Source organism: Helianthus annuus, chromosome 6 (assembly GCF_002127325.2).
Source record: "Helianthus annuus cultivar XRQ/B chromosome 6, HanXRQr2.0-SUNRISE, whole genome shotgun sequence".
Taxonomy (NCBI): Eukaryota; Viridiplantae; Streptophyta; class Magnoliopsida; order Asterales; family Asteraceae; genus Helianthus; species Helianthus annuus.
Window position 1 is genome coordinate 124,178,458 of NC_035438.2, and position 14,506 is coordinate 124,192,963.

Sequence of the window (14,506 nt, forward strand, 5' to 3'; positions counted from 1 at the left end):
GTTCGGTTAATTACGACGGAATGCGCATAAGTGCGAAGAACGATCCAAATTGCACGACGAATGGATTTTTCTCATGCCAAACACTAAGGCATAATATTAAGATGCTTGCATAAATTTTTGGATGTCCGGATGTATTCAGAACGTAAGTTATGCGCGAAAGTGCAAACTTGTGCACTTTTTGACACTTTTAGTCCCTGAATGATCCAAAAGTTTATTTTAGCATACCAAACCCCTCAAAGCCTATTTCTATGATATGTGAAGGATATTTATGGTATGTATAACTCATGGTCATGTTCCGGAATGTCTGTTACAGTTCGAATTGGCATACTTTCGCAGTTTGTCGAATTTAGTCCCTGTAAGCGATTTAACTTGATTTTGTCATACCAAAGCCTTCAAAACTTATTTCTAACTTATGTGAAGGTTATTTAAGGTATGTTAAGCCTATGTCACTATTCCGGAGTGTTCATTGGATTAAACTAGCTATTTTTACGCATCAGAACGCGTATAACCCTCTAGAAAGCGATTTAAAGCTTAAAATCGAACAAGAGTTGATATGTGCAAATGATACACATAGTTTTACAAATCCCAAGTATGAAATACAATATTTCATTGGTTTGGCATTTGTTTGATGGTTGAAGTGACATAGGTGTCACCGATGTCAGTTTGTTTGGTCGTACGATCGCGTTGTGCGGTTAATTACGACGGGAGTCGTAACGAACGCAAAAACGATACAAATTAAGCGACGAATGGAATTTTATCATGCCGAACACGAAAATAAAATATTTTAATGCTTACATAAATTTTTGGAAGTCCGGATATATTCAGAACGAAAGATATGCGCGAAAATGCAAACTTGTGCACTTTTTGACGCTTTTAGTCCCTATTGATCAAATAAACTTTATTTTAGCATACTGAACACCTCAAAAGCCTATTTCTAAGCTATGTAAAGGTTATTTAGGGTATGTTTAACTTATGATCAAGTTCCGGAATGTTCGTTACTATACAAATCGGTATAGTTTCATAGTTTGACACAAATAGTCCATGCAATCGAACAAACTTGATTTCAACACACCAAACCATCCAAAACTTATTTCTAAGTTCTGTGGAGGTTATTTAAGGTAGGTTAAGACTATTTCACTATTCCGGAGTGTTCGTTGCATTGAACTGGTTATATTTATGCATCCGTGCGCATATAACCTTCCAGAAAGCGATTTAGAGCTTGAAATCGGAATCGAATTGAATTGAAAACTTACCAAACACAAACACACACATAATAACACAAAAACACATATAATAACACCAAGGCACATTGTTTTGTTGATAACCAACATTGTTTTATATCGAACCACGACTAAAGAACACAGTTGTCACATAACACCCCTATCTTTGTTGATAATGAGGCCGCGATTAATATTACGAAAAATCCAGTACATCACGCTAAAACAAAACACATAGAAATTCATCATCACTTCATCCGAGATTTCTTCGAGAAGAAGTTGATACGAATTGAGAAAATCCACACTGATAACCAAAAAGCTGATTTACATACCAAAGCATTTGATAAAACTCGTTTTAAATTTCTTTTAAAACTAAATGGTATGAAGCTCTTATCGGTGTCGGATGGAATCATTGGCGTTGATGAAGGTACTGTTGTAGATGACGATGAGAAACAATCTGCAATGGTTTGTCGATTTTTTACTTGTTTTGGTATTTAGGGGGAGTAAATGTGTTTAGAAAATACAAAAACACTAAAAAATTCAAAAATCCAAAAACATGATAAAATTTCAAAATTCAAAAAACAATAGAAAACTGAAAAAGAGCTTGTGTAAAAAAGGAAAATGATAGTACATCGGCTTGACAGTTACAGTACGCTAAAGATTTGTAAAGTTTTAAAGTGTTAAACAGTCTCACTGATGATGTGTCGATAGGTTTTTACACATTTAGTAGGTTTGTTCGGGATATAAACATAAATATTCAAACTTGCTTATTTCGTGGGGAACACTATTTGGATATATAGGTAACCCCTGAAATCTCGTTTGAAAGGTACCTCTTTCTGAAATACTAGGTCTTTATACTCAGTGATATCTGGGGTATTACCGGGACTTCTGCTGAATGGAAGTTCTGACCTAGGCCCCGAATAATACTTTCTGCATTGCTTAAAAAACAGCACCGCCTTTAACATAAAAAATGATGAAACATTGAAAAATGCTAATCATGTGCTGTTGTAAAAAAGATCCTCTAAAGCGGACACACCTAAAGTCGAACCGCCATCTCTCTGCTGAACGGAAGTTCTGACCTGAGCTTTCACGGTTTCGCATCTAACCCCTTACAGATATCATCAGTGGTATACTCACCTGTAAGACTGAATATTGGGATCTGGATACGGGAGTATATTCAAGAGGTGGGACACATCAATGAGTTTAAGTTCTTAAGACACCTAATTCGTATCCTGAACAGATTGAAAATTGTGTGAGAATTTAAGTGGATAAGCATATCGACAATCTACGTGAATTGTTTAATTCTGAGTATGAAATTAAAGCTTAATGGACTAGTAACTTGTCTAATAGCTGATATGATTCCCTAACATGCTCAACAAAAATATGTTTGTAAATAATTTACTTTCATTGCATTCTATTTTTGTATTTCATTTCGGGACTGGAAGATGAGGAGAGCTTATCATGATAAAATCTAAATGTTGAAAAGTCAAAAACAAGTTCATTAATTTGAAACTTGTTATTTTCAGAAAATGTTTGAAAATTGTTGTACTAAACCAGTTTTCATTTTGTCACAGATCAACCAAGGTCATTAAGTTGGACTTGGTAGATAAATTGAGTAATCAGGGTCATTAACTTGGACCTGAATACTTAAGTGGATTTCTAAAACTGATAGATAATGATTAATATTGTTGGAAATCAATAGATTGTAATGTTATTTGTTTGAGAAACAGGTTATGGTTGTGAAAGATCCCCACGGCAAGAAAATGTCAAAGATTGAACCAGAATTCAAGTCCCAGCTGATCGAGAGGGGGAGTTTGTGAAAGGGGGAGTCAAGATTCTGGATCAACATTCAAAGGGGAGTTTGGAGTTTGAAGATTGAAGACTGAAGATTGGAGGGAGCTTTATGATAAAACAATTTGGAGCAAGAAAACGATAGATCAAGACTAAAGACTGAAGACAGGATGCTAAAGACTTCGTCAACATCCAAGGGGGAGTCTGTTGGTGCACTGATGTCTGTTAACTTCGTCTTTATTGAGTCTTGTATTGTATAGTATAGATCAAGGCATGGAATCGAGAATCAGTGTTTACGGGTAATTCCGCATGAAATGATCATATATCATTTCAAGCAAAATTAATGTTTCATGCGAAATTAGGTAATTCCACACGGAATTAACTAATTCCGTATGAACATGTAATTTCGCATGAGTTAGGTTCATGCGAATTAGACCTCTATAAATACCTGATCTGTCTTGTTCATTCCACACGGAATTAGTGTGTGAAGAGCCGAAGTGCTGCCGGATTTTTGTCAGAATTGTTTGTAAAAGCTCGGGAAATTAGTAATAGATAAAGATTGAAAAGGAACAAGCTGTGTTGACATCTTTTACATTAATTCCACCTTTGTATCAAATGATGAACTACTTAGACTGACTTTTAGGGTCAACGGACGATCCAGCACGCTTCAATAGCTGTGTCGAAGTGGCTAAGAAATTCAACCAACGTGCACTTTGGATTGGTAGTCTGGCCAAAAAAGTGATTCTTGCTTTCGGACCTAGATGATGTCCGCATAAGACCAGACATTTCTTCTTCGCAATAGTAACCTGGAATCCATGATTCACGTAGCCCGTATATATATGTCCGCCATTCATGGTCGGTTAAACCGAAATCATTTAAAATAGCTGCCTATTCAGTCTCAAACGCTTCAGGCAATAGAGAATTAATCCAAACAACTGTAGACAATATTTTCCTGAAATCTGTATTTGAACACAGGGCAGCCCCGACCTAAAGGAACATTTTAGCATGTATGTTAAAAAACAAATATTAAAACACAGTAAAAAATACACATGTAAAAAAAAGAAAACCCTGTCATAGAAAAAACAGACCTTTGTAGTGAGTTTATCCATGATGTGCCACATACATAACCGATGCCTCGACTCAGGCCAAACATCATCTATAGCCCTTTTTATCGCAGGGTCTTGGTCAGTAACGATTACTAGAGGGGCGTACCCATATGCGTTCTTGATCGCCTTAAGTAGCCAGCTATACGTCTCTGCCGTTTCAAAACCGAGAATTGCAGCACCAAGTGTGACGTTCCTATTATGATTATCAATCCCGGTGAAAGGGACAAACATCAGGTTATACCTGCAAAACAAACAATCAGCGATGACAAAATAGATCATAATGTATTTATGTTAGTGCACTACGTCTATTGACTTCGTCTTGTATCATGTAATAGAATAGGATTGGTTAGAATAACCAGTGCACGAGGTTCGAGAAACGAAAGTTGGTGAAATAGCAAGTAGGTCCGCTTATATGGACATTGTCCATATAAGCGAACCACAAACACATAGGTTCGCTCATATGGACGTCACTATGAGCGAACCTGACTCAACTATAAATAGTGCACATGTTTAGTTCATTTGGTACGGGTCTGGAAATTGTAACGAAGTGCTGCCAGTTTGCTTTCAGGTTGTAAATGTTATCAGATCAATAAAAGAAAGCATTATATTTAGTTTGAGCGTCTGATTCATTGATTCCGCCTTTGAATTAGATAAACAACTCTTCTGATTGACTCATTTAGGGTCAACAACGATCCAACAAGTGGTATCAGAGCTCAGGAGGAAGAGTTTAGCTCAAATTGGATCCGTTTTCTGTCTTCTACACCTTCTTTTTCGATTTGGACAAGTTTCCACGGTTAAAATCAGCCAAATTTTTCACAGAATGTGTATTAGTGGATAATAACAAACCCTTGAAACTTCCAGGTTAAAATTAAGATTAAAACATGGTGAAAACTGGTTAAAACATAGATCCACTTGTTCAGACAGTGAATAGGTTCGTTTGAAAAGACACATAGGTTCGCTTCAGTGAACATAATCAGTAGTTAGGTTCGCTCGAAAGGTCCGCTTGTATGACACTAGTTTCGTTCCAAACTACCTAGATCCGCTTCAAAGGTCTGCTTATTGTGTCACAGTTTGAGTAGATCTGCTCGAACAAGCTAGATCCGCTCCAAATTACTTTGATAGGTTCGCTTGTGTGTCATCATTTGTCAAGGGTTCGCTTCAAAGACACATAGATTCGCTCGAACAAACCTTTAGGTCTGCTTATTTGAACGAGTAGATCCGCTCGAACAGAAACTTACCAGGTTCGCTCATCCAGACATAATCTGGTCCGTTTATTTGTCATCAAGGATCCGCTTATTTGGTCCAACAGGAGGTCCGCTTATTCAGTTCAAACAGGGTTCGCTTATCTGTCCAACAGTTTCGCTCATTTGGTCAAAGTTGTTGGTTCGCTCATTCGGTCAACTTAAGTTTCGCTCATTAGTGCAATCTGATTTCGCCCAAGTATTTCCAGAATTTCAAGACATGGCTAAGTTTCAAGACGCGTTAAGGTAGCATAATCTACCTAAACGGGTCGTAATGGGTCGCAAGCACTTAGGTTAGGTTTCATTTTAGTATGTAGGCTTTGTTAAACCATATTAAACGAGCCTCCATACTCGTTTGGTTTACGAACTCACATACTATCCAATCCTCCGATTTAGGTCCGGTATATTGACATAGCTACCTATTAGGTGCCGTTTGATATTCCGTGATCTCTAGCATTATTTGGTTATTATACAAGAACTACAAAGCAATCTCAGGTGAGTACATTGAACCCCTCTTTTACTGTTTTCCAAACCGTTTTGGGGTGAAACACATGTGCCTACTTGTTACTTTCATGCTTTCCGGTTTTCACATCATATACTTGCTATGTTCGATAGTACATATATAGTACATGATTTCATTGTGTTTATGCTATGTATGTCCATTGTGTGCATACTTAGCACATCACTTTACAATACATTACATGCTATGTATGCCCATTGTGTGCGTACTTAGTACATTGCTTTACATTACATGCTATGTATGCCCATTGTGTGCGTACTTAGTACATTGCCTTACATTACATGCTATGTATGCCCATTGTGTGCGTACTTAGTACATTGCTTTACATTACATGCTATGAATGCCCATTGTGTGCGTACTTAGTACATTGTTATACATTACATTTCATGCTATATATGCCCATTGTGTGCATACTTAGTACATGCTTTTACATTGTATTTCTGTTGTTGCATATGCTCATCCAGCATATGAACACATGATGCTACATTTTGAACCATTGTAACCATTTGACTATGTGAACCGTCTTACCCCTTTGATTACATGAACCGTCTGTAACCGTTGCACCGTGTGAACCAGTTGTATCTGTTGACATGATTTACATTTGACAATAGACATTTTACTATACATAAACATTTCAACAATTGTTAAACATTTCATCTTGATGGTTTGGTTTGAGTAAGTGATTAAGTAACGAGGCGTGTGTAATATGATACAAGCATGGTGGATACGCCGCTGGTACTTCCTATATATAAGTGTTTGTATGGTATTACATATCGTAGCGTTATTTGAATCATTTCGATTTGAGACATATGACATTTTATACAAATAACACACTTTTCACGAGACATTATTTTACAAACGACTTATCTTATACAAACACATTTTACATGGTTATCCATTTAACCATACAGTGTCCTCTTATTTATACATATCATCTGATCTTATCGTTTTTCAAATGATTTACAAGACAAAGCAAATTACAAGGTTCATGACTAAACATTTTCTCAAACATAAGTCATGAATTCCGTTTTCACAAAACCAATGTATCTCACAGGCATTTTTATGCTGACGTACCTATTTTCACATGTGTTTTCAGGAGATGATACGTAGGACTTATCAAGACATACTTAGGCGGACCTGTGCCTTAGTGACTTAAAACGAGACAAGAACTAGTTAATTCATGTTATGTACTCTTTGGTTCTTGTTTAAACAATGTATACTTTCATATTTGATCAATAAAACGAAACTTCAATTGCCATGGATTTGAAACAATTGATTCTGTTACAACACTCCCCGACGTTTCCGCCACGTTATGTATGTTCTACGCGGTCGGGGTGTGACAGAAAAGTTGGTATCAGAGCCAATGGTTATAGGGAATTAGGTTATTAGTAATGCTTTGACCTAGTCTATAACCTTCCTAGGACCCTAACGCCAGTCTACTTGCGTTTAGTCATAAAATAATACCGTCACCTATCCTTAGGCGACGACCACAACAAGAACATAAATTTCAAAACCGCTTTGAAAACTAATCATCTGTTCTAGGATGATTGATTACTAGGTTTTGAACCCTCTGTTATAAGGTTTTGAACCCCTTTAAAATTTTCAAAACTCTCGTCAAAGTTTTGGGTCCTAAATAGTGTGAACACGTGCAAACTGGAAGAGTGAATGCCTGTACTCAGGGTTTTCTGTCTAAGGCTAGAGTGTTCGTACAAATCCACATAATCGGACCAGTCACTCTTACCTGGGAACTCTTGGGGTGAGTGTCCACTTATAGGCGAGCATGTCTTCGCGATACACTATGAGGATCTATTTGCTTTGATTCAGCCTTGGTGTTGTTTGTTTGCTTCGTAGTCCAAACAAATAACCATCAACCATAATTATGATCGGAAATTGTAACATCCTATTCTTACCCAATGCCATTTCATTTGTTTTCTTTCTTGTTTCTCTTTTAGAATGCCTCCTTGACGCGAAACCAGATAGCGACTGCCGAACTGGCAGAGATCATTGCACAGCAAATGGCTGCTCAATTCCCAAACCTCTTTGCTCAATGGAACCAAGCCAACAACAACAATAATGCCCCCTGCAACTTCAAGATGTTCAACTCGGCTAAGCCATCAAAGTTTTCTGGGTCTCAAGGAGCGACTGCACTTCTGCAATGGTTCGAGAGTTTAGAGAACACCTTCAGACATGTTCAATGTCCAAGCAAGCAAAAGGTAGAATTCGCATCTAGCGTCTTTGAGAAACGAGCTTTGATATGGTGGAATGGTGTGATGAGAGATAGGGGTGCCGATGTGGCACTGGCTCAAACATGGCAAGAGCTTCGAGCTCTGATGATGAAGGAATTCTGTCCTCGTCACGAGATCAGGGCCTTGGAAACGGAGTTCGACGATCTTAAGCAAGTTAGCGGTGAGCATGTGACAACCCTCACAAAACCAGGTATCCGTACGACTTAATTAGCTATTAACTGTTGCCTAATTACTGTGCTTAACTGAGATTTCTGATAAACTGCTACTTGATTGTTGATACATGTACATGTCTGCATCATACTTTGATTTTTCCTGTCACTACATTAATTATTTACTGAACTCTAGTGACAAACTTGATGCACAAAAAGCACAGTAGCACTAAACGGATACACAGTGAACATGCTGATATAGCCAGCATCAGGCAGACACTGCCTCTAAAGGCCTGAATGAGCCAGAATTATTTTACTACACCCATAGTGTGTGTAAGGATACAAGGGTTGTATGATTACGTCTCTAGGGATAAGATATAGAGATTTGGATGTGCCTAAAACATACTTTAAGCACGGAACACAGCACTTTTATTTACACACTAGCTTCTAGCTAATTAATAAAGTGCCAAAATACAAGGAATTATTCCCGACACTTTGCTGAATAAATTGTGTCGCTAAAAATATTACCTACGACGCTTAAAGGATATCTTAAGCACTTTAACGGATTCCTATCCGACCGAACAACCGGACAATACCCGGAACATAAAAATATTGCCAGAATTATTGTTAGTATTTTTCGGAGCCAGTTAGGGTCCCTGATTACCCTAACACCCGTATCATAACGCAATAAACAACTAACGAGGTTAGACCTTTAAGTAACCGACTTAACATAACTGAGCTGTAACTGGACAATCGAAAACGAACCGGATACCATTACCATCTAATGGAATCGGCCAAATGGTGGGACCAAGGGAGTACGTCCTTTATTATATTTTATTAGATTATGCGGATATCTAGAACGAGAAACTGATGGACGATAACTAAACTTTTTCTATTTAAACTCTCTCTCTCTCACAATAACACACACACACTCAAGATCACTCTCTCCCTCCCTCTTGCTCCCTCACGGCCGAGAACCCCCACCACCACCCATCCGTTTTTCGGTTCAAGTCTCTACATTCCAAGTGCATACAAGTCTTGAGGATCGCGTACGACGAAGCTTGGAACAAACGGAAGTTGAAGGACCTCGAGCATTTGCTTTTATCCACGCCGTTTTCGACTAGTTTCTTCCCTAGCCTCGAGCTAGAGGTATATTGTTTAAAACTCGTTTTTAGTCGTGTCTAAAGTGGTTAAAAGGATTTTTATCGGTTAAATGTCGGTAACCCGCTTCATGAATCTTTAAAGTCTACTAAAAAGTGAAAATCGTTGGATAAAAGAACATAACGCGTGTAAATGTCGTAGTATTTGAATATGTTGGTTTTTATGGCCCGATCTATGATGTGGTGGCTCTCATCATCGTTTAACCCGACTTTGTTAGGATCACGTATCTTGACATACACTTGTTTCTTTGGTACAAGGGTTAAAAGGTGAAACTCCACCACACGGGAAACATGAACTTGTGTAAAAGTGTTTTAACATGAAAAATAGTATTTAAAACGAGCCGATCTACGTATGTACAAGTGGTATATTCGTAGGACCGGGTGTTGAGAAAATCATGTTTTATAAAAGTTGTATAACAGGTTAACAAATGTGATTTTTATAGTCCACAAGGGTATAAACACTTGTGAAACGAAAGATCCGACAAAATAACAATTTTTATAAAAATTGTCGGAAGTTGTAAAGAGTGATTTGTTCCAAAAACGGGGTTTTTGCAAGAATAAACTATTTTATACATAGATCCACTAAATATAACGAGATCTACATAATAGTTTTAGAAAAACTACAAGTTCATGTAATATTGTGACTTTACATACTAGTCTACGAATTCGAAGTGTTGAAACTTGTTTATTATGTTGGAAATTGATTGATTGAAATAAAAGAAGTGATTTTGTAAAAGAAAATGATACGCTTGAAAGCGTGGCCACCTCCAGTTACAGGGGAAACTCTGGCGAAATTTTCTAAAAATATAACACTTGGAATTATTTACAAGTGTTAGACTACTTTGACATGTTTTCAAATATATTTCGCCACAACTTAATTTATAAATAATCGGAGGTGGGATTTTCACAAAACTAAACGTGATAAATATATATTCGGTAAACATGTTTTGTCACAACACTGTTTATGATTATTTTGTGAAAATGTATAAATATTATTTTTAGAGTAAAAATAATATTTACTAACTTGTCAAACCCAAAATAATACCAACGCTTATACGACAAGCATAAAAGTTACAACGGTAATTTCTATTACCACCTAATCATTAAAACGTAACTTACGCATTACGCGGAAATATTCACCGACACGTATGTTGTCAACGTATTATTTTGGAAAGTATTATGTAAAGAGAAAATATATTATTTTTGAGAAAAATAATTATATTTTGGAAAGAGAAATAAAAATATATTAAGTGGGACTTAATGAGATAGTATAAATACACATGTATTTAAATCCCCCATCCTTGGGAAGGAAAGTAAAATACCAAGTATGTACACGAAACGGTTGTCTAACCGTCTCCTAAAAATGTAAGTTATAAAGCTAAGGCACGGCCATCCGTCTAATAGAATTAGCACCTGTAGGTCGTTGCACAGCTTCGGATATTCGGATTACTTGGTAGAGATACGCATTCACTGTGAGTTCATGTCCCCCTTTTCTCTAACTGTTTTCAGTTTACTTAACTGCGGGGGTGAAATACATGTTACTATGATTTACGAGTACTTTACAACGGTATGTTTAACGTAAGGAGGTGTTATACGATCATGTGAGTGGATAGGAACGACATGGGGCCATTAGTCCTCATGGAGGGACCGAGGGACAGGAGCGGTAGATCTATCTGGGTGTAGCGAGCCCAGCCCCCGGCCAAACTAGAAACGGACCGTGGGGTGACTTTGTCCACATACTTTGCCGTGGCGAAATCTGCTAGGTTTGAGTCTCCCTATTTGCACTTCACATATGTCAGTGGCCTTGCAAACCATTGGTGATCACAAGTCCTCTTACACTGCTACATACCACAACTATTTTTATACCCACAAATGTTTTACATACTCACCTACACGTGAACTCGCTCAACATTATTGTTGATTTTTCAACTCACATGTATTTCAGGAAATTAAACGGATCTGGCACGGTATGGAACGTTTTCCGCTGCACTGGTCATGAAGTCATCAGGGTTTAGGGTTGTGTCTCTTACCTGGACAAGACACAATCCCTAAATCACGTTTATGTTTTGTTATAAGTTGTAATGTTACTAAACAAGTTTATGGTTGCATGTTAAAAACAATGGTATTGTATGATGTTTTCAAAAACTTAATGGATGACTTGCATGGTTTTTAAATTCATATAGCTTTGTTATGATTAAGCTATGGTATTAAGAAGTCACACAAATTAACCACGCTTCCGCAAAGCCAGGGTGTGACAGCTTGGTATCAGAGCTCTGATCATAGCGAACTAGGATTCATTCTCGAGTCTAGACTATGATCACTAGGGCTCTCACGAAAACATTTTTCTGCATACCACTTAAGTCCAGATCCACAAACTTTTTACAAACAAATGTTGAGCACATTTTATTCATTATTCTAGGCTCAGTCTGGGAGGCTGAGGTTCAGGCTAGTGGGACTAGGAGTGTTGGCTAGTGGGACTAGGAGTGTTGGCTAGTGGGACTAGGAGTGTTGGCTAGTGGGACTAGGAGTGTTGGCTAGTGGGACTAGGAGTGTTGGCTAGTGGGACTAGGAGTGTTGGCTAGTGAGACTAGGAAGGACAGTCTGAGAGGCTGGGAGGCTAGTGGGACTAGGAGTGTTGGCTAGTGAGACTAGGAAGGACAGTCTGAGAGGTTGGGAGGCTAGTGGGACTATGTGGATTATGTGATTATTATCTGGTAACTTATGTGACTATTTGATTCACTGATTTTGTGCTTATTCTGTGTTATGTTACAGACCCATGGATTCACCAGCTACCGGTGGATCAGATACCACTGGACCCCTACCGTTAGTGTCAGACGATGTTATGTCTTCGGAGCATGAGGTGCACACCTCAGACTATACTAGCACCGACGATGATGACTTCCAGCCGTTCGCGTTACCAGAGGGCGCCGATGAGCACACTGATGACTCCTTACCCTTCGCTTTACCCGAGGGTGCCTATGAGCCCATTGTTGGCGATCCTGCTGAGTACCTCCCTATTGTTGCGATTCCGGCACCGATTCCTCTTGCTTCTTACCCTGCTTATGAGCTTATGCCAGACGCCGATGCCGACGGCGACATCGAGCTTTACGAGGACGAGCCATTTGAGGACGAGGATCCTGACGTAGCTCCTCTACCTGCTGGCGGTCTCTTGATGATAGCTGACGTTCCAGCTGGAGACTCGCCCATTCACTCACCAGTCCCAGACTCTTTAGAGTCTGTGGCATCTGTATCATCTCGCGGGGCGAGCGCGCAGCAGTTTATTCACGACTCAGACCCTGATCATGCGTCTTCAGTTGCCCCCATTCCGAGCTACACGTTTGAGCATGATGATATCGAGGATTCTGACCCTATTTTCCCTCCAGGATTTGATCCTGACCATGATATCGAGTATATTCCTATGGATGAGCACATAGAGGACCCTGATGATCCTATCGGACCCATTGACCCAGATTTTGACTTTGACATGGCGTTCGACGACCCCGAGCCTGCCATAGCCCCAGAGCAGGCAGCTGCTTTTGACCCTTTACCTGAGCATGACCCTGTTCATGCTGATTTTCCTCTTGAGCCTGTTGATGTTGATCCCCCTGTAGGTGTTCCTGTGATCGAGGGCGATCATGTTGCTGCTGATCCCATTGTTCCTTTACCCGTAGGTGACATACCTGCTGATCCTGTTATTGATCCTGTCGATCCTATTATTGCACCTGTTGACCCTGTTATTGCTCCTATCGATCCTTTACCCATCGAGCCCGAGCACGCTCTTTTTGCTGAGCACATGGATCCTCCAGATGAGGAGGCACAGCACGGGTGGATACCGGCGGACGAGGATGTTCCACCGTTTCCCCCACATCACACTGGCACACATCATACTGAGTTCTCTTTTCAGACCCCATCATTTATTCCTCCAGCGGGGCCTGGAGAGGGCTCTTCAGCCCACCCTTTCGGTCATGTACCGATGACCATGCCATTCATGCCTCAGATAGCATCTATCCCATCTTCTGTTGCACCTATCGATCTTACCAGCACGCCATTACTTTGGTCATCTTCCTCACCGATGCCACCCACAGATCCATACCACCCATTTCATTTGGGCCATACTATTGAGGATCTTTTGATGTCGTTTGTACACCAGCACGAGTCTCATTCACAGCGACTCCAGGAGCTCGAGAGAGCTCAGTTGTCTTTTGGTCCGTATCTTGGTCAGACATCTTCGTCGTTTCAGCCTTTTCGATCATTTCCTCCTGACATTGCTGCCCGACTTTCGACCTTGGAGCAGCAGGTTGCGTCCGTGATCCGTACTCAGCAGGCGATGGAGGAGGACTGGTATCACTTACGCCGCTTACTTTTCGCTCACTTTCCCCCTCCCCCACCCCCATCCGCATAGGGCTCATTGGTACCGTAGTGGTAGGCGATGGTGAGACGACCGCGATTGTGACTGCACAGATTTTTGGAGACCATCTGACGATACAGATTTTTGTTGATATTTGTTGATGTACTGGTTGTATGTGACACTGATGTGATGTTGTTTTTGACAGGGGTGATGTAGCCCCTATTCGATTTGTGATTTTATGATACATTGACGTGCTGACACACTTGCTACACTTTATGGTCTCGATATATATAACAATCGCCGTATTCTCACCATATCTGATTCACTTGATTGCTCATTTATGTTTTGTGACATGGGATGTTGTATGTATGATATTTGCAACATGGGATGTTGGGACATGGGATGTTGTGTGTGATATATTGATAACATGAGATGTTATATGCTATTACTATTACTATATACATATGTTTATTATGGCCTAATCGACGTACGCATCTTTAGAAGATGGCACCAAGACGTCAACCGCAGCCGATGCCCACTACTCCTGAAGAACTACAGCAAGTTATTGCTGCCGCCATTGCTCAGTATGCTGCCTCGCAAGAAGGACCAAGCGGAAGTAACACGAACATCAACGGCAACCAAAATCCTCCTCATGGTAACCCTAAGTCACTAAGACATACCGTGACCTGAATGGATTCCTTTAGCGAATGCTAATGCCGTTCCTATGA